Here is a 22614-nt window from a genome sequence, read left to right as displayed (position 1 = left end):
AAATGTGATGTAAAAGAGTTTCAGAAAATGCGACTATGACAACATTCACGATGGCGGTATTAATACTTACTCATGGAATAGTAATATTTGATTCTGAATTGGACGCATACATCCATTATAAATTTATATACATAGCTTATTATTTATGGAATTCTTTAGCTTTCCACCACCCCCTACAAAAGGTTTGATGGATTGACAGTTCTACAACAAAAAAAGGTTTTTGTTGTTGGCAACGGTTCCCGATCATTGTAGTGACCCCGGGGACTCTTGAAATCGATTGATTTGAATAAGTTAGAAGTCAAACCGCGGCAACTCGTCTAAAAATCCGTGTGTAAAAAATTACAAGTTTAAAGTACTTCTCTACATCTCTAGCTGTAGTTCTTTAGCTGACTTTAGTGATGCCATGCCGCGGAAATCGGTAGATGTGAGTGGAAAAAATCGGTAGATTGGTGACAAAAATCGGTAGATCGTCAGAATATTAATAGGTGCTGGATTGTAATGTCGCACAGTGGTGGTGTGCCCAAAATTTCTATTTCCCTAGATTTCAGAATGGGTTTGTATGAGGTATTCTCAGTTGTTCAATTTCCCCAGAAAATTTGAATATTTCGAAATTTTCACAAAATTCAAAAACTTCGGTGTGTTTTTTGTGAATTTCGGTGGATTTTGACTAAATTCGTAAATTTTCAAAAATATCGGTTGATTTTCACAAATTCCCAAACTTCGGTGAATATCGGCAGATGGGTAGATTTTTGCCGAAATCGGTATATCTACCGAAATTTAGGTAGGAATGGCATCAATTAGTTTTTATCATATTTTCATGACCTCTTTACGAAGGAAAGTTTTGAGTTCTCAACAAGTTAATGCTAATATTATACATTCTGTCTAATAGTCCTGCCGTTGAGAGCTCGGCTTTAACCTCTCTTTCTGCTTCATGCGTTTGTGAGGTGAGAAAGAGCTTATAACCGAATGAACCATAATCGCCTTTATTTATTTATTTAAGGAGAAAACATAGATACAGACAGTAATTAAAAGATAATTTTGTAAAACAATAACTTGAGAATGCGCCTGCATTCTAACTATTTCTCACAGATTGACTGGTAGATAACAATTTTAAATATTTTTTTACATGTAAATAAGGAAAAAGTATGAAAGAAAATTATTTTGTATATAGATAATGCTCAATGTCAAATAAAAGTGTAAAAATATTTTTTATGCCTTATGTGGTCAACGGAGCGATCAGCTGTTTGGCTGTTCCCACAATGTACCTTAAAAACAAAATCAACTAAAGCATTTGTCGAGAGATTTTTGCTCTATTTCAAACGAGTCGTGTTTTATTAAATATTTTCACAATTTTCGCTTAACTATTATTTTTTTAATATTAACGCGCTCCCTCTAGCATTCGTATTTACATATCTCCCTTTCAAACCATCTTTGAACGCTTACTACGGGGCCTTAAGAGAGTTTTAAGGTAAAAAAGTTGAATTGTTTGTGTGGAAAAAGAAATATTCTTCTATTAAAAAATATTATTGGATGGAGAAAAAAAACAAAGAAATTTCGAAAAAAGTTCTTTATCCTGGAAACTCCGTATTTATACTGGGAAGTCCCCGTTTCCGGACTCGGTTTCAGTTTTCATTCTGTTGTGTGGTGCGTTTGTGTTGCTTCGCTGATATGATAAGAATGAAGCCATCTGGTCGGCAATTTGGGTTGTGTTGATAAACATTCCTATCAATATTTCTTATAAATAAGTGATGAACTTTGACTCCCGTCAAAGGAACGACGAAAGGACGAAAACCTGATTCAGATAACGATTTATTGTCTACTCATTTTTACATTGTTTTTTCTCGATTTTTAATAAATTATGTTCCCCAATATTACGCCCTTAAATTTTAGTCATATTTAAAAATACTATTTTAGGTATGTATGATTTAATAGGCCCCGTAGTAAGCGTTCAAAGATGGTTTGAAAGGGATATATGTAAATAAAACACGAATCGTTTGAAATAGAGCAAAAATTTCCCGATAAATTCTTTAGTTGCATTTAAAGATAGACTGTGAGTTTTTCATGCCTATAACATGCCATGCCAACAGAAGAAAACGTGTTTTAAATAATTTTCTGAGCTTTTTGAGATTTTTTTCTATCGAGGGAATTTCATATACTTAACGTTTCGGTATAACAAATAAATAGATAATATCTTCTGAAGTAACTTTTTTTTGGAACTTAAAAACTTAAAGAGATAACGAACAACTTGTTATAAATTTTGTATAATTTATGTTTGTTACCTTTATCTCCTAAAGTGAAAACAACTTTAAGGAAATTTCTCGCGTCTCCAATTAGATTCTGACAAAAAAATTGGGAACGTTCTTGAACGTCCTATGATAGCTGTTGCGCCGTTTTTGTCGTTCAAATTTATGACTAATACCAAAACACCCAGAGTGGAAGACATTTTTATGGCTTGGCGGGAATCGAACCCGCAAGCTCCCGACTCAAAATAAATGATGAAACAACGCTTTGAAAGCGGTCCATACGGTCCCGGCCTTGATTGTTATGGCGACGATTGCTTCTAATAATTTTAGCAATTCATATCTCAATAATAAATATGGTTGCAATTTGCATTTTACAGATATTAATAGACAGGCACAACATAAGTCTGCATGTAAAATCAATACATTGGTTTCTATCGTACAGATAACATTGCAAACATCCAATAATTACGGTCCGCAGAAGTGTTTACGTCAGTATAACATATTTCTTCAGTGGAGATATTGTTTAAACTTATCGATTCAGTATTGGTTAGATATGCATTAGTAAATATCAAATGACGGCTATAAATAAAACTAGGTGTACCTGCCTACATAAATTTGTCTTTGAGAGTTCTTGATTCTGTCACATAGTTTGATCTGATGTGCCCATGTTTTATGCTCATGAACATAATTGGTGTTTCCGCTATGCATCGTCCATATTATTATTACGATGAAGCTTTCAGACACAAAGGCCATTGTCAATCAATATTCTTCAGCATCCAATTTAATAACATGCATATCTTATTGAAGTTTGATAGAGCAGTATTCGTACTTGTAATGTGGTAAAGATTACTTGTAAGGCTATTAAAAAAATACTAAGTGCGACGCGATTATTGCTGTCCTTATTTTGCATGGAATCTGTTTTGGAGTGTTCAAAATCCACTATAAAATCGTAAACGTCGTGCATTTTCAAAATGTAAACAACTGCTTGCAGCAAAAAGTTCACGAGAATGGCCCAGCGCCAACTCCCACGTTAAAAAGTCTCGGCGAGGAACTGTTTTACTCTATTGAAATACAATAATATATATTTTGGAATTTTACTCACTTTTGTTCTTACGCTCAATGCTACAAGCTTTGCCACCTACTTCCTAGTTTCCCAACTCTCCTTCGTCCCGCAAGCGTATTGTTTAGCCACCTAGATTTTGATGTCCCAACGCTCCTCCGTCCTGCAAGCGTATTGTTCAGCCACCTGGGTTTAGGTGTTCCAACTCTACTCCGTCCTGCAAGCGTATTGTTCAGCCACCTGGGTATAGGTGTTCCAACTCTACTCCGTCCTGCAAGCGTATTGTTTAGCCACCTAGATTTAAGTTTCCCAACTCTCCTCCAACCTGCAAGCGTATTATTTAGCCACCCGTGTTTAGATGTCCCAACGCTCCTTCGTCCTACAAGCTCATTGTTTAGCCACCTGGGTTTAGATATTCCAACTCTGCCCCGTCCTGCAAGCGTATTGTTTAACCACCTAGATTTAGGTGTCCCAACTCTCCTCCAACTTGCAAGCGTATTGTTTAGCCACCTGGGTTTAGATGTTCCAACTCTGCTCCGTCCTGCAAGCGTATTGTTTAACCACCTAGATTTAGGTGTCCCAACTCTCCTCCAACCTGCAAGCGTATTGTTTAGCCACCTGGGTTTAGATGTTCCAACTCTGCTCCGTCCTGCAAGCGTATTGTTTAACCACCTAGATTTAGGTGTCCCAACTCTCCTCCAACCTGCAAGCGTATTGTTTAGCCACCTGGGTTTAGATGTTCCAACTCTGCTCCGTCCTGCAAGCGTATTGTTTTGCCACCTGGGTTTAGGTTTCCAACTCTGCTCCATCCTGCAAGTCTATTGTTTAGCCACCTAGGCTTAGATGTCCCAACTCTACTCCGTCCTTCCAGCGTATTATATAAATTATTATCTCAATACATTATCTAAGTCTGAGAGTATGAATTTATAAAGAAGATTATTGTAGCGGTACAGCTACAATAATCTTTTTATTTGTTCTAATTAATTATTTTTACCCAATTTCCATTTTATAAAATATTGCATTTATCAGTCATAGGATTTTTTTTATCTTGTATGATTTGATTATTTATTAGTTGATTAGGGATTTGCATTTAAAAATGGTTTTATATTTCTTTTATCTCAGAGACATCCTCGTGGCGACTACGCTAATATGCTGAGAGATCATCTTTGGTAATAAGAGTGCACCTTATCTGCGCCTCTTGTGCAAAACGAAATAACAATAGCATTTCATGTGTCCAAAATTATCTTGCCCAAAGTGGTAAGGTGAGCACTGTCTAATGAGAAGTGGAGTGTGCTAGACCTTAGTATGTAAATATTGTACATGGTGTGTCATGTGGGAAGCCAACCGTTGAATCCTAGTTGCTTCCTGCTCTATGAGGTTCGTCATCAGCACAGCAGTATTTCAATATCAATTAATTTGAACTGTCAATTTGCCACCGTGAATTATTACACCCTACTCAACTTCTGTCCCCCTAATACAAACTTTGCGTGTTGTCCTAGAACCGGGCAATTAGTTCCTCTAGTCTATCCCGTCTAACCCGCATGCGTTTACATCCAACTTCACCTAGTAGATACAAGCACACTAATGCAATACTTTCTCCGAAATAATAGATGTGTTCAACTGCACGGCATCTAGTTACAAGAAGGGTATAATAACATTCCTCAAAAATAAAAAATAAATTTGCTTTTAGTTATATAGAAATTCAATGCAGAAGAGTGGTATTATGCTTAGCTTAGTTATTAATATTATTGAGGTATGTTACAATAGCCTTTTTGTAACTATATTCCGTGTAGTTGAACACTTTCTTACAATTTCTGCGAAATTATTTCCAACTGCATTTTATCTAAGTATAAGTGAGTATCTAAATGACTCAGTCCTGATATTGTTGTTGCAATTAAAAATAATTTTCGATCAAGTAGTTATAGTAATTTTGAAGGTGATTAGGCTCAATAAAGTAGGGCTGTCTATAATTCCATCAACAGATTTAAAAATAAAAGTCAAGTCGGAAACGAGTCTTCTATCTTAGAGTTTTAATATTTATTTTTAATTTTTAATTAATTTGTAATTTATAAGGCAATTGACTGATTTAATAAGTTCACACAAAATAATTCATGGCCATCTTGATACTACGGTTTGTGGTATCAAGATGGCCATGACGTATGTGTCGTTTGATACAATGTTGAAATAGATGTTCCCAATTTCCGTTGTTTATGACGCCATAGTATGTTTCACCTGAATACATTTAAAAATAATATCGCATATTTTAGCCCTCTGACCCAAATGTGTCGACTATATTTATAATAAGATGGATTGTGCTGAAGTAGACATTTGCGTCGGTAAATAATTTTATACGAATTCAGCTGTTGCAAAAAGTATGTTGCGCTAAATACATTATATTTTACCAGTGTCTTTATTTGTGTATCTTTTGTCTCTTGTCCCTCTTTGTATTATTTGACATTTGAGTGAATTTTACATAATTTTATAATTTGTTATTATATAATTGGTATATTTTGTAATATGCATGAGTATTTTTGTGATTATATGTACCTATTTGTGTATTAACTGATCTTTTACAACTGGATTGTTAAATAAATAAATGTGCTCTATTTTGTAATTTCTTAAATAAATTTTACTCTTTAACCCTTTCGTCCCGGAAAGAAAAAAATCACATTGGATCCGAAGCGGGGTCACTCAGTCCCCCAATTTGTTTTGCTTATTAAAAGGTGTTAATGACATAATTCGATGAAATTTGTTTTGGTTATAATTAGAGGGAAGTATATATTACATATTTCAGTAGTCATTATCAAAATCGTTTCATAAATAAAGTCATAATTAATGTTCTAATGAATTTAGACCATAACGCATATGTTTTCAAAGAAAACGGAGAAGGCGGGTACGTAGCAAGCATCGCGCCTCGTTTCCGAATCTCGACTGCCGATTGGCGATTAAGCGTCGACGTGGGTGGCTTGTTTCTTGCATAGGGTGGTCTGTAAATGATGGATATGTATTTTTTACTTTTATAGTTTATGAAAACTACTACGTACTACTAAACTAGGTACGGATGTTAAATATTTTGAAACAAATGTTGTATGTTGATATTTAATGTAGGTATTAAATTATTTTATTTCTACAATTATTCTTATTATTATTATGTATCTTTTCTCGGGAGATTTTTCAATGTGGATGAGTGTTTCAAGCTAATAATTATTGCTTATAAATAAATGTTACCCTTTGTGCTATGAAAAAAAATTCTTGTCTTAAACATTAGTTTACAAAAAAAAAATAATTAATATCTTATTTCTGATTGTTTTTATTATAATTTCATTTAGAGTATCATCTAGCATCGTGCCGCAGTTAACCTGTAATCATAAATGATGCGTTTGCTTGAATAGGTATATATTGAGTTTATAGTTTTTCACTGATCCATTTATGTAGGTATGTTTTACATTTTTAACGGTGAATGGTTTTGTTTTGTAATGTTTTATCAAATAAAATTGTAAAAAATAAGGTATTTTTAATAACTTCAAATTGTTAAAAATAAGGTATTTTTAAAGTATTGAAATCCAATCTTGAAATAAATATTTTTTTATTGTAGCCTGAGAATTCCCCGTTTTTGATAAACAATATTTATGAGAGATCTGGAAACGGTATTTATAAACTCGTAATAGGATACATATGAGAAACCGGAGAATTTCTCTCTTTTTCTTAGTAATGACGGCCCCCATGGTCAAATGGTTGAGATTCTGGGTCGCGGGTTCAAAATCCCAGCAAGCGCAAATTAATTCAATAATTATGTGATATTTCATAAATAATTCATAAAATATAATGCATTTAATATAATATATTTTCCGCACGGCCAAGGATGGGAAATGCGTTCAGTATTGCCCTGAACAAAAACCACCATTTAGAATAGAAACGTCATCATACTAGGAGGCTATCTCTTTTATGGTGACCATTTATAGGGATTGATTAAATAAACTGAAAATTGCAAAATTATAATAGAAAATAGAAAAAGACATTCGTAATATAAAACATAATTTTAATATAATTTTAAAATATCTTACACACATAATATCGTAGTAAAATGAAGAAATTTACAAAAAGACAAAAAACACACCTCAAAATATTATATTTTTACAAAAATACACCTCAACATTTTGGAAACACATAAGGTAGGTACCTACTTTATAATAAATGAGTTTTATGAAACAAACATTAGATATTAGCAAAAATTATTACACATATAGTATAATGAACATACCTATTACTGGTAAACAAGACATGTCGATCATCCAGTTGATTAGTCAGACATCTCTAAATACAAAGTTTTGAGATAATGAGGAAAGCAATGTTCGAATGCTCGCCATAAACCAAATATTATTTACATGTGTCTGTATTTTATAAATTAAATATGCTATAAAAAAATAACACCGGGAAGTATAACGGTTCGGTACATTAGTACGACATTTTTAAATTTTCTACAAATAACCCAGAAAACATATATTTTGTTTGTTTTTTCATTTTACATATAACTGTATACTCAACTCAAATTCCGATTCTTCGGAGATGTCTGACTAATCAACTGGACGATCGTTATATTTACATATTATACACAAATCGCGTGATGAAAATCACAACTTGAAATGTAAGATATTTACTCTTTATCGTATTATTACAAAGAATTTTTTTTCTTGAGCAAGTGGAATGTAACATATACACACGGCACGAGTTCCCAAAATTGAAGATGAAATAAACGAAAATTATAACCTAGCTAGAAGACAATAACTTTTTAAATAAAAATTCACAATTTAGAAAAACACACACAACACGATGAAAGTTAAACCCAAACAACATGGAATAAAATCAGCATTATTAAATAGCGAATAATTCTGTCAGCTATTAATTTTGGTACATACATATCCCAAACTTTAATTTATTGGTAAATCGAATAAATATACTCCAGAATAAATTGTATGAAAAAATGAAATGCAAAGTGATTACCAAGAAATAATCTAATCTAAAATTGGGATCATATTTATAAAAGAAGACAAAACAAAAACAAGCTGACGTTAACAACACAATTTTTGCGTAATTTGATGGAAAAACATAAAATATAATGTTATAAGAAGGTACAGTAACTATTGGATATTATGTCCGGTTTTTGACAACATTTCACTTGTAAGATATTATAGCGTAATGACTCCTGGATATATACTTATTGCACAAGACTGCAAAAGTGAACTAGATGTTCTGGAAAACATTGTAAAATTGATATCAAGTTATCAATAAACAATCGCATAAATTAACAATTTCCAAATGACCACTATGCTTTGAGCAATTGAAACCTTTATACATAAATTTAAATGGAAAATGAGAAAAGTGCACCACGTCTAAAACAGTAGAGGGACTTCTTATAAAAAAGTGATAAACAGAGAAATGATTAAAAGCACAAAAGATATGGTCGAAAAATGTTTGTTTTCTTATAGAAAAATATGTTGTTCATTTACCAAATGTTAGTAAGTGACTACATGCACTATCATGAATGCTTTAATTATTTAAAATACACGTAATTTATTATTAAAAACTATAATATTAATATGAAATAAACAAAACGGATTTTTATGCAAAATATTTTCCAACGTGATCATTTTAAAAATGAAACAATTCGACTGAGAATACACCAAGATAACACAAACAACCAGTACACTAATTGAGTTTGTGTAATCAAATGAACGTGAACAAATTCTAAAATACTAGACAAACCTAAAATTGCAGATCATGGCACCATTAGTATAGTGATGACTTGAAAAGAAACAGCAAAAATACTAGAAAAAGTGAATAATAGAAGAAATTTCTAAAGGTCGGATATGCTTATTACAAAAATGACAGATTGTTTGTTAATTTTAAAGTTCTATGAAATTTCTATTCAAGTTCTGTTATGATATCAGTATAGGCCAGGTACTTCACAGAACTGAAATAATATCGGAACTTGAATAGAACTTTCGCAGAACCTGAAAATTAACATCAAAATTTGATGAATTGTTTAAAATCTGTCAAAAGATCCGTCCTAAGCAACTTTTATTATTTTAACAACATTCATTATTGGCATTGTCCTTGATAGTTTTACAGTTAGTACAAAAATTTTCTTGGACCCTGTGCAGAACACAAATAGATTTCCTGCAAGTATAACAACACAGCTTAGTTTTTCTATCAATGTTGCGCGGGCAAAGATAACACCGTCTTCGTATTGCCTTGGTAGGTAAAACTTGTACTTCATTTAATACAATATCGTCGCTTGTGCTCGGCATAACTTTTTCAAATAATTCGAAGCCGTATTGCTGCGCTTTGTGAAATTTTACACCGCTTTCTTTTCTACTTTTAATGTTGTTTTTCACTAAGTCCATGGCCAACTCCCTGATAAAGATTTTTCGTCTGCTTCGGTCATTTGAATGCCATTCTGGATATTTAGTGATCCAAATAACATAAGCATTCAAGGCAGCCATATCTAAAATCTCCATGAAAATACGAAATGGCCACCTTCTTGTCGACCTAACGCAGGAATATTCCCTTGTCATTTTGTCCCCGGTGTCTACAGCCCCCTTTGTTGAGTTGTAATGTAATATTATATCTGGCTTTTTTGACTCTGACGCTGATGAAATTTTGTCGTCGTGGAATTCGGTTGAAAGAAGAGCCACTGCACTCTTCTTTTTCGGCACATAAGAAACAATTGTAAGTGCATCGGTAAAACCAAAAAGGCTTGTATGTAATTCCCTTTGCGGAGAAGGTAAAAATTCTTTTGGAATTTCTCTTTTATTCGACCTCAATGTACCAGTCAGCGTCAAATTATTATCCAATAATTTATTGGCAAGAGGTATTGACGTGAAAAAGTTGTCTGTCGTAACACCTCTTCCAGAACCGTAATATGGTGCTACTAAGTCAGTTACGACTCGTAACCCCTGATTTACTTCTCGGGCATTGCCAATTTTGCCCGTGTATACTTGAGTATTTAAAATATAGGCTGTTTTGGCATCAGCTGCCACCCATATTTTAATTCCGTATCGTCCAGGTTTGCTTTTCATGTATACACGGAAAGGACATGATCCCCGGTACGTCGCCAAACGTTCGTCTACGGTGATGTGGGAATCCGGGGAGTAATTTCTAGTGCAAGCTGCGTTAAAATTTTCATAAATTGATTTTATCGCCTCCAGTTTTGTCCCACTTTGTGCGATTCTTTCGTGCCTAGTCACTCTATCATCAAATCGTAGAGTACTAAATAAGAATGCAAATCTATCTCTAGACATAGCTGCTGTATAAAAAAATTGCCTAAATAGATCATTCGTTGTCCACAACTCTTTCAACTGCATCTTTCTGCAACGGTTTCTCCCAGCAGCAAGCAATATGCCGATAAAGGATTTAATTTCATCCGTAGAAATTGATGCATCATCGGCTGTGCCCTTGTTTTCCCTCACACAAAAACGTTGGGTTTCAGTAACTATTTCTTTGAGAATATCGTCAGTAATAAACAATGAAAATGCGTCTCCAATAGATGAAATATTTTTGCTTTCATTTGTCAGGCCAGGACGAGAGTAAACAATATTGTGTTGCCTACTACGGGATTGTGTCGGAGGAACGGAACTCCACTTAAATCCAGATTTGGAAGTAAAAGATTTTTCTTCCGTTTCATCAGTAATCTTTTCGGCATCTTCGTCAGAGGTGTCGGATTCACTTTCAGAAGAACTTTCAAAAGAAACATGATCTTCAATGTCCGATGTGTTTTGAATGTTTTCAAATTCAAAATCACTGTTTGACTCATCACTACCAGAGTCTTTCTCTAATAACGCTCGCACCTGCTCAGCGTTTAAAAATTTTTTGGGCATTTTTTTAGAATTGTGTAAATTTAAAAAGTAAGTAGGTAAACTTGATATCGTAACTGAATCTGCAATCAGAGCCTGCAATCTGTAATCAGAAAAAAGTAATTATGTAGCATCAACCCACTTACTTTTCAATAATAACTAACTAAATATCTAATCATCACGTCGTTTCCCGCAGGGGTACCTAGGCAGAGAGGACAGACCGCCAAAAACTCGGTCTTGGTACACACTCTTTGCCTCATTCACATTCATATATCGTCTCATATATATATATATATATGAGACGATATATGAATATATATATACAGTCAAACTTGGTTATAGCGAGCACAAAAAACTAAATTTTCTCCTTAGAGCGATTACTCGTTTTATCCAAAATAGGTTTTCTAAAAGTCGTAAGTACCTACCTACCTGCCCCTACTATTAATATATGTGTAGTGTATTAGAAAACAACACTTTTATTCATAAAATTTATAATCAATGATTGTTTTTAATTTTTCGTTTTCCCGCTCCACAATTCCTTTCTCAAAACAATCAACACATTATAACTACCTTCACCTGGTTCGAGGCTTCCAAGAAAAATAACATTAAATTGCCAGTCGTAATATAATCAATAGCATGGGCATATTGTAATTTTACTCATTGCACTTACATCAGCCTTGCATTCTTTGCAGATTTCCACATTTCTCATACGATCAAATATGGTTTTACCACACATACTCCTCAGGGATCTCATATCAACAGCATTCAGTCTACTTTCATCATCATCATCTGCCAGTTCCATGCCTCACTGCCATACATCAGGGTAGGTACAAGCATTCCACTGTGGACTACTAGCTTCGCTTCTTTAGACAGCTTTTTGTTGGCGCCAACGGAATTCAGTCCTCCATTAATGGAGTTACCTGCATTTACCCATCTTTCAATATCTCTATCAGCCTTCCCATCTGAGATTGATATTCTCAAAATATCTCAAATCGAAAATTTATGCATCCAAAAAATAACCATGGGTGCCTTCCGTTGATTATGTGTTTACATTTTTATGTTTTTAATGATCTATCAAATAACGAAGATAAAATAAAATAAATAACAAAAACATCTTGAAATTATTATTTCACATAAAGAAAAGAATTAAATGATACCTTTTTGTTAATTATAATTAATGTAAGACTAAATTTAACGCTTCTTGAGGTGAATTTTCACAAAAACGGCGCTATTTAAATCATATGGTCATATTCTAATGCGTGAAAAACTAGTAGGTACTATTAGTACTACTAGTAGTACGATTATTCTATAAATTGTATGGTTTGAGCAATGGAATACATAATGTTTACATGAAAATAAATTTAGAATTAATATAATAATTTTTATCATAAAATAAAAGAATATGGGAACCAAATGAACATTTTGAGTAAAAGCGCAAAAACAAGCTGCAATAATATGCAGTTATAATAATAATACACCGAGAAATTTTGACACTGATACCATCAATAAAAGCAAACTATTAAAATGCAATATTTTAATATTGTGGAGAATAAATAATGTTTATGAATGTAAGTAAGTCCAAAGTCATGGTATTTGAAAGAGAGAGTATGAAAACAGTGTGCAATATAGTTGTGAATGATGAATACTTGGAGCAAGTGGATGAGTTTGTGTATTTGGGAAGTATGTTTACGAGAGATGGGAAGGCTGATAGGGATATTGAAAGAAGGGTGAATGCAGGTAACTCCATAAATGGTGGGTTAAATGCCGTAGGCGCCAACAAAAAGCTGTCCAAAGAAGCAAAGCTGGCAGTCCACAATGGAGTGCTGGTACCTACCCTGATGTATGGCAGTGAAGCATGGAACTGGCAGAGGAAGGATGAAAGTAGGCTGAATGCTGTAGAGATGAGATCCCTGAGGCGTACGTGTGGTAAAACCATGTATGATCGTGTGAGTAATGTGGATATCCGCAAAGAATGCAAGGCTGATGTGAGCGTAATGAGTAAAATTAAGAAAGGGACCCTCAGATGGTTTGGGCATGTAGAGCGAATGAATGAAGAAAGGAGCGTAAGGAGAATATATGACGCAAGTGTGAATGGTGTAAGAAGTAGGGGACGCCCGAGGAAGACATGGCACGATCAAGTGAATCAGATACTTGAGTCGGGTCATGTCAAGAGTCAGAAAAATAGAAGAGTATGTATGAGACGATGTATGAATGTGAATGAGGCAAAGAGTGTGTGCCAAGACCGAGTTGTTTGGCGGTCCGTCCTCTCTGCCTACCCCTGCGGGGAAACGGCGTGATGGTTAGTTAGTTAGTTAACACCCCTGAAACATATACTTTTATACGCCATTGCATAAGATAAATGTACTTACCAATCTGAAGACGCCCGTAGCACTGTGAAACTGGTCCGTTCCCAAAGAGAATTATTTAACACCAAAACACAAGTTAGCAATAACCGAAAACACTATTTATTCGCTGCAGTCTTCAATCATACTGTACTTTAAACTTTTGAGCAAGTTCTATCTTCCAAATTCCAACAAATTTAAAAAAATAATTGTCTCTTTCTGGTCTATTTGTATTTCATACGACAAACAGAGACGGATGCAATTTTAATTGTGTTCCTAAAATGTGTTGCTCATAGAATGTATAAGGACACCTGCGCCGGATGTTACCCAGACGAAATGGTCTGGGACCGCCAAGTGAATATCTTAGTATTTCAAAAGGACATATGAGAAGCGCTGTGTCACCGATTCGGATTAAGTCCTTTTCATTAATAACTAAGAAATTACTTACTATCCCTTAAAAATTGTCCAGTTACCGCCTCTCCCATTTCAATTCCGGTCAATCATTAGGTAAAGCAAAATGGTAAAGTGATAATAAGAATACTAGCGTGACTCAATTATAACGGTGTAGCCCTTTTTATTACAATGCAAAATTTATCTTTCGGCTACCGGCTTCGGCAGGATCTTCGTCCAGTTCGTGGAAACGTTTATAAAGTCCCGCCCCGTAAAAAATATTCTATCAGATTTAGATGTAATTTATTTAATATCTTAAAAAGTAGTAATGCGATATAAATTTTTTAAATGCAGATCGATAGCTGAATAGTTTTTCTAAGATTACCTAAATTATTTGTTATATGGTGTAAAAAACCATCTAGATACAGCTTAAAACTCTAGTTAGTGTAGAATTATAACCCCGGTCCGGGGTGGAAGTGTTAAAACCGCAATTCATTGTTACGCCCATGTTGCTAGTTAATTTACAGACCATAAGAGATTTTGGCTTACGATGCGAAACTGAGAAAAATAATTTATTCAACGCTTTATATTTTAGACAAATTTGGAATTTTCAATTTTTACGCAGTTTTTAATCCTGGGCAGTTACGTTAGAGCACAAATTTGAGGTTTGTTAAAGTACATATATTTTTTAATAATATCTATCTATCATATTTTAAAAGTAAATAGAGTAAGTTAATCAAAAATACTACGTTCACTTGTGTCTGTCTGTGAATGAGTATTACTTTGGTTTAATGAACTCGAATTTGTTTTGAATAGTTGTCATTTTCAAAATTTCAACTGATTGAGTCAAGAATTCAGAGAAGCGATAAAGTACCTACCTACAATGTAATATTTTAAACAAAAAACTATTTCAATTTTCATTTTAAAAATTGGAACTGATTTTTAAAGAAGTCAAATATAAATTTTTGACGTTCATTGCTAGTAACAATATTTTTACTGTCATTTTCAAAATGTGTCAAGAATTGGGATATAATTTGATAACGGACTAAGAAAAAATATTCACCACAAATATTACCGCGACGTTATTTATAATCTACGTGTTCATAGATGGCGTTAATTGAATTATTTTATTAAAATACTCTTTTTGCAAGTTGGTCTTTACAATATTAAGACGATTTTTTTGTTTGAGCTCGTACATACGCAATATGAATATGAATAAATAGTGTTCTCCGTGAAAAAACTCAATTTTTTTCAAGAGAGGCATACAAATACAGTATTGGATGAATCACAGATACATAATATAAAATTACAGTTTTTTTTCCGTACAAATAATAATGCATTGTCATCAACAATGAGTCTATGCGGCGAGTTTCAGCTCGATTAGATGACGAAAAGTGGATTGATTTCCACTTAAGATTTGCATTCATTCGTCACTAAATAAACAAACTTACCTTGCTTCTTCGGGACAGATCCAGGCCGCTGAGACCGGTGCGAGCATCCAGAAGGAGCGAAGTATATTATTTGCTTCCCTTAAACAACTGCACTCGTTTGCGGGAAAGGGTCAAAGAAATGTATGAGGGCACCTGTGACTGACATTTAATTCGCTATGCCCCTCTTATAAATACGCATAAATTACTTGGCACAGAGATTATTACATCCTATCAATAACATAGCTCCAGCAGTTAGTTAGTCAGTTAAATGCAAATAACATTAATATAAGAAACAGTGTTGCCGTAAAAAGTGCTGATTCTTTGATAGTAAGTCCTAAATATGCTATTAATCGCAATAAATTGATTTCATACATTTAATGTTATTTTGGTTCAAGGCGCGTTGTGCGTTTACATGTACGAAGCTATTGATCATAGTTAACCCTTTCGTCCCGGAAAGAAAAAAATCACATTGGATCCGAAGCGGGGTCACTCAGTCCCCCAATTTGTTTTGCTTATTAAAAGGTGTTAATGACATAATTCGATGAAATTTGTTTTGGTTATAATTAGAGGGAAGTATATATTACATATTTCAGTAGTCATTATCAAAATCGTTTCATAAATAAAGTCATAATTAATGTTCTAATGAATTTAGACCATAACGCATATGTTTTCAAAGAAAACGGAGAAGGCGGGTACGTAGCAAGCATCGCGCCTCGTTTCCGAATCTCGACTGCCGATTGGCGATTAAGCGTCGACGTGGGTGGCTAGTTTCTTGCATAGGGTGGTCTGTAAATGATGGATATGTATTTTTTACTTTTATAGTTTATGAAAACTACTACGTACTACTAAACTAGGTACGGATGTTAAATATTTTGAAACAAATGTTGTATGTTGATATTTAATGTAGGTATTAAATTATTTTATTTCTACAATTATTCTTATTATTATTATGTATCTTTTCTCGGGAGATTTTTCAATGTGGATGAGTGTTTCAAGCTAATAATTATTGCTTATAAATAAATGTTACCCTTTGTGCTATGAAAAAAAATTCTTGTCTTAAACATTAGTTTACAAAAAAAAAAATAATTAATATCTTATTTCTGATTGTTTTTATTATAATTTCATTTAGAGTATCATCTAGCATCGTGCCGCAGTTAACCTGTAATCATAAATGATGCGTTTGCTTGAATAGGTATATATTGAGTTTATAGTTTTTCACTGATCCATTTATGTAGGTATGTTTTACATTTTTAACGGTGAATGGTTTTGTTTTGTAATGTTTTATCAAATAAAATTGTAAAAAATAAGGTATTTTTAATAACTTCAAATTGTTAAAAATAAGGTATTTTTAAAGTATTGAAATCCAATCTTGAAATAAATATTTTTTTATTGTAGCCTGAGAATTCCCCGTTTTTGATAAACAATATTTATGAGAGATCTGGAAACGGTATTTATAAACTCGTAATAGGATACATATGAGAAACCGGAGAATTTCTCTCTTTTTCTTAGTAATGACGGCCCCCATGGTCAAATGGTTGAGATTCTGGGTCGCGGGTTCAAAATCCCAGCAAGCGCAAATTAATTCAATAATTATGTGATATTTCATAAATAATTCATAAAATATAATGCATTTAATATAATATATTTTCCGCACGGCCAAGGATGGGAAATGCGTTCAGTATTGCCCTGAACAAAAACCACCATTTAGAATAGAAACGTCATCATACTAGGAGGCTATCTCTTTTATGGTGACCATTTATAGGGATTGATTAAATAAACTGAAAATTGCAAAATTATAATAGAAAATAGAAAAAGACATTCGTAATATAAAACATAATTTTAATATAATTTTAAAATATCTTACACACATAATATCGTAGTAAAATGAAGAAATTTACAAAAAGACAAAAAACACACCTCAAAATATTATATTTTTACAAAAATACACCTCAACATTTTGGAAACACATAAGGTAGGTACCTACTTTATAATAAATGAGTTTTATGAAACAAACATTAGATATTAGCAAAAATTATTACACATATAGTATAATGAACATACCTATTACTGGTAAACAAGACATGTCGATCATCCAGTTGATTAGTCAGACATCTCTAAATACAAAGTTTTGAGATAATGAGGAAAGCAATGTTCGAATGCTCGCCATAAACCAAATATTATTTACATGTGTCTGTATTTTATAAATTAAATATGCTATAAAAAAATAACACCGGGAAGTATAACGGTTCGGTACATTAGTACGACATTTTTAAATTTTCTACAAATAACCCAGAAAACATATATTTTGTTTGTTTTTTCATTTTACATATAACTGTATACTCAACTCAAATTCCGATTCTTCGGAGATGTCTGACTAATCAACTGGACGATCGTTATATTTACATATTATACACAAATCGCGTGATGAAAATCACAACTTGAAATGTAAGATATTTACTCTTTATCGTATTATTACAAAGAATTTTTTTTCTTGAGCAAGTGGAATGTAACATATACACACGGCACGAGTTCCCAAAATTGAAGATGAAATAAACGAAAATTATAACCTAGCTAGAAGACAATAACTTTTTAAATAAAAATTCACAATTTAGAAAAACACACACAACACGATGAAAGTTAAACCCAAACAACATGGAATAAAATCAGCATTATTAAATAGCGAATAATTCTGTCAGCTATTAATTTTGGTACATACATATCCCAAACTTTAATTTATTGGTAAATCGAATAAATATACTCCAGAATAAATTGTATGAAAAAATGAAATGCAAAGTGATTACCAAGAAATAATCTAATCTAAAATTGGGATCATATTTATAAAAGAAGACAAAACAAAAACAAGCTGACGTTAACAACACAATTTTTGCGTAATTTGATGGAAAAACATAAAATATAATGTTATAAGAAGGTACAGTAACTATTGGATATTATGTCCGGTTTTTGACAACATTTCACTTGTAAGATATTATAGCGTAATGACTCCTGGATATATACTTATTGCACAAGACTGCAAAAGTGAACTAGATGTTCTGGAAAACATTGTAAAATTGATATCAAGTTATCAATAAACAATCGCATAAATTAACAATTTCCAAATGACCACTATGCTTTGAGCAATTGAAACCTTTATACATAAATTTAAATGGAAAATGAGAAAAGTGCACCACGTCTAAAACAGTAGAGGGACTTCTTATAAAAAAGTGATAAACAGAGAAATGATTAAAAGCACAAAAGATATGGTCGAAAAATGTTTGTTTTCTTATAGAAAAATATGTTGTTCATTTACCAAATGTTAGTAAGTGACTACATGCACTATCATGAATGCTTTAATTATTTAAAATACACGTAATTTATTATTAAAAACTATAATATTAATATGAAATAAACAAAACGGATTTTTATGCAAAATATTTTCCAACGTGATCATTTTAAAAATGAAACAATTCGACTGAGAATACACCAAGATAACACAAACAACCAGTACACTAATTGAGTTTGTGTAATCAAATGAACGTGAACAAATTCTAAAATACTAGACAAACCTAAAATTGCAGATCATGGCACCATTAGTATAGTGATGACTTGAAAAGAAACAGCAAAAATACTAGAAAAAGTGAATAATAGAAGAAATTTCTAAAGGTCGGATATGCTTATTACAAAAATGACAGATTGTTTGTTAATTTTAAAGTTCTATGAAATTTCTATTCAAGTTCTGTTATGATATCAGTATAGGCCAGGTACTTCACAGAACTGAAATAATATCGGAACTTGAATAGAACTTTCGCAGAACCTGAAAATTAACATCAAAATTTGATGAATTGTTTAAAATCTGTCAAAAGATCCGTCCTAAGCAACTTTTATTATTTTAACAACATTCATTATTGGCATTGTCCTTGATAGTTTTACAGTTAGTACAAAAATTTTCTTGGACCCTGTGCAGAACACAAATAGATTTCCTGCAAGTATAACAACACAGCTTAGTTTTTCTATCAATGTTGCGCGGGCAAAGATAACACCGTCTTCGTATTGCCTTGGTAGGTAAAACTTGTACTTCATTTAATACAATATCGTCGCTTGTGCTCGGCATAACTTTTTCAAATAATTCGAAGCCGTATTGCTGCGCTTTGTGAAATTTTACACCGCTTTCTTTTCTACTTTTAATGTTGTTTTTCACTAAGTCCATGGCCAACTCCCTGATAAAGATTTTTCGTCTGCTTCGGTCATTTGAATGCCATTCTGGATATTTAGTGATCCAAATAACATAAGCATTCAAGGCAGCCATATCTAAAATCTCCATGAAAATACGAAATGGCCACCTTCTTGTCGACCTAACGCAGGAATATTCCCTTGTCATTTTGTCCCCGGTGTCTACAGCCCCCTTTGTTGAGTTGTAATGTAATATTATATCTGGCTTTTTTGACTCTGACGCTGATGAAATTTTGTCGTCGTGGAATTCGGTTGAAAGAAGAGCCACTGCACTCTTCTTTTTCGGCACATAAGAAACAATTGTAAGTGCATCGGTAAAACCAAAAAGGCTTGTATGTAATTCCCTTTGCGGAGAAGGTAAAAATTCTTTTGGAATTTCTCTTTTATTCGACCTCAATGTACCAGTCAGCGTCAAATTATTATCCAATAATTTATTGGCAAGAGGTATTGACGTGAAAAAGTTGTCTGTCGTAACACCTCTTCCAGAACCGTAATATGGTGCTACTAAGTCAGTTACGACTCGTAACCCCTGATTTACTTCTCGGGCATTGCCAATTTTGCCCGTGTATACTTGAGTATTTAAAATATAGGCTGTTTTGGCATCAGCTGCCACCCATATTTTAATTCCGTATCGTCCAGGTTTGCTTTTCATGTATACACGGAAAGGACATGATCCCCGGTACGTCGCCAAACGTTCGTCTACGGTGATGTGGGAATCCGGGGAGTAATTTCTAGTGCAAGCTGCGTTAAAATTTTCATAAATTGATTTTATCGCCTCCAGTTTTGTCCCACTTTGTGCGATTCTTTCGTGCCTAGTCACTCTATCATCAAATCGTAGAGTACTAAATAAGAATGCAAATCTATCTCTAGACATAGCTGCTGTATAAAAAAATTGCCTAAATAGATCATTCGTTGTCCACAACTCTTTCAACTGCATCTTTCTGCAACGGTTTCTCCCAGCAGCAAGCAATATGCCGATAAAGGATTTAATTTCATCCGTAGAAATTGATGCATCATCGGCTGTGCCCTTGTTTTCCCTCACACAAAAACGTTGGGTTTCAGTAACTATTTCTTTGAGAATATCGTCAGTAATAAACAATGAAAATGCGTCTCCAATAGATGAAATATTTTTGCTTTCATTTGTCAGGCCAGGACGAGAGTAAACAATATTGTGTTGCCTACTACGGGATTGTGTCGGAGGAACGGAACTCCACTTAAATCCAGATTTGGAAGTAAAAGATTTTTCTTCCGTTTCATCAGTAATCTTTTCGGCATCTTCGTCAGAGGTGTCGGATTCACTTTCAGAAGAACTTTCAAAAGAAACATGATCTTCAATGTCCGATGTGTTTTGAATGTTTTCAAATTCAAAATCACTGTTTGACTCATCACTACCAGAGTCTTTCTCTAATAACGCTCGCACCTGCTCAGCGTTTAAAAATTTTTTGGGCATTTTTTTAGAATTGTGTAAATTTAAAAAGTAAGTAGGTAAACTTGATATCGTAACTGAATCTGCAATCAGAGCCTGCAATCTGTAATCAGAAAAAAGTAATTATGTAGCATCAACCCACTTACTTTTCAATAATAACTAACTAAATATCTAATCATCACGTCGTTTCCCGCAGGGGTACCTAGGCAGAGAGGACAGACCGCCAAAAACTCGGTCTTGGTACACACTCTTTGCCTCATTCACATTCATATATCGTCTCATATATATATATATATATGAGACGATATATGAATATATATATACAGTCAAACTTGGTTATAGCGAGCACAAAAAACTAAATTTTCTCCTTAGAGCGATTACTCGTTTTATCCAAAATAGGTTTTCTAAAAGTCGTAAGTACCTACCTACCTGCCCCTACTATTAATATATGTGTAGTGTATTAGAAAACAACACTTTTATTCATAAAATTTATAATCAATGATTGTTTTTAATTTTTCGTTTTCCCGCTCCACAATTCCTTTCTCAAAACAATCAACACATTATAACTACCTTCACCTGGTTCGAGGCTTCCAAGAAAAATAACATTAAATTGCCAGTCGTAATATAATCAATAGCATGGGCATATTGTAATTTTACTCATTGCACTTACATCAGCCTTGCATTCTTTGCAGATTTCCACATTTCTCATACGATCAAATATGGTTTTACCACACATACTCCTCAGGGATCTCATATCAACAGCATTCAGTCTACTTTCATCATCATCATCTGCCAGTTCCATGCCTCACTGCCATACATCAGGGTAGGTACAAGCATTCCACTGTGGACTACTAGCTTCGCTTCTTTAGACAGCTTTTTGTTGGCGCCAACGGAATTCAGTCCTCCATTAATGGAGTTACCTGCATTTACCCATCTTTCAATATCTCTATCAGCCTTCCCATCTGAGATTGATATTCTCAAAATATCTCAAATCGAAAATTTATGCATCCAAAAAATAACCATGGGTGCCTTCCGTTGATTATGTGTTTACATTTTTATGTTTTTAATGATCTATCAAATAACGAAGATAAAATAAAATAAATAACAAAAACATCTTGAAATTATTATTTCACATAAAGAAAAGAATTAAATGATACCTTTTTGTTAATTATAATTAATGTAAGACTAAATTTAACGCTTCTTGAGGTGAATTTTCACAAAAACGGCGCTATTTAAATCATATGGTCATATTCTAATGCGTGAAAAACTAGTAGGTACTATTAGTACTACTAGTAGTACGATTATTCTATAAATTGTATGGTTTGAGCAATGGAATACATAATGTTTACATGAAAATAAATTTAGAATTAATATAATAATTTTTATCATAAAATAAAAGAATATGGGAACCAAATGAACATTTTGAGTAAAAGCGCAAAAACAAGCTGCAATAATATGCAGTTATAATAATAATACACCGAGAAATTTTGACACTGATACCATCAATAAAAGCAAACTATTAAAATGCAATATTTTAATATTGTGGAGAATAAATAATGTTTATGAATGTAAGTAAGTCCAAAGTCATGGTATTTGAAAGAGAGAGTATGAAAACAGTGTGCAATATAGTTGTGAATGATGAA

At 33.2% G+C, this 22614-nt stretch overlaps 1 protein-coding gene across 5 annotated transcripts in view; it reads left to right on the top strand.

Annotated features, from left to right (window-relative positions):
- Positions 1-22614, top strand: part of drpr (multiple EGF like domains draper) — a 102132-nt gene that overhangs the window by 12950 nt on the left and 66568 nt on the right. The window lies entirely within an intron of this gene.

This window comes from Hesperophylax consimilis, chromosome 6 (assembly GCF_061612785.1).
Source record: "Hesperophylax consimilis isolate HC1 chromosome 6, BYU_Hcon_1.0, whole genome shotgun sequence".
Classification (NCBI taxonomy): Eukaryota; Metazoa; Arthropoda; class Insecta; order Trichoptera; family Limnephilidae; genus Hesperophylax; species Hesperophylax consimilis.
This window is presented reverse-complemented; position numbering and strand designations above follow the sequence as displayed.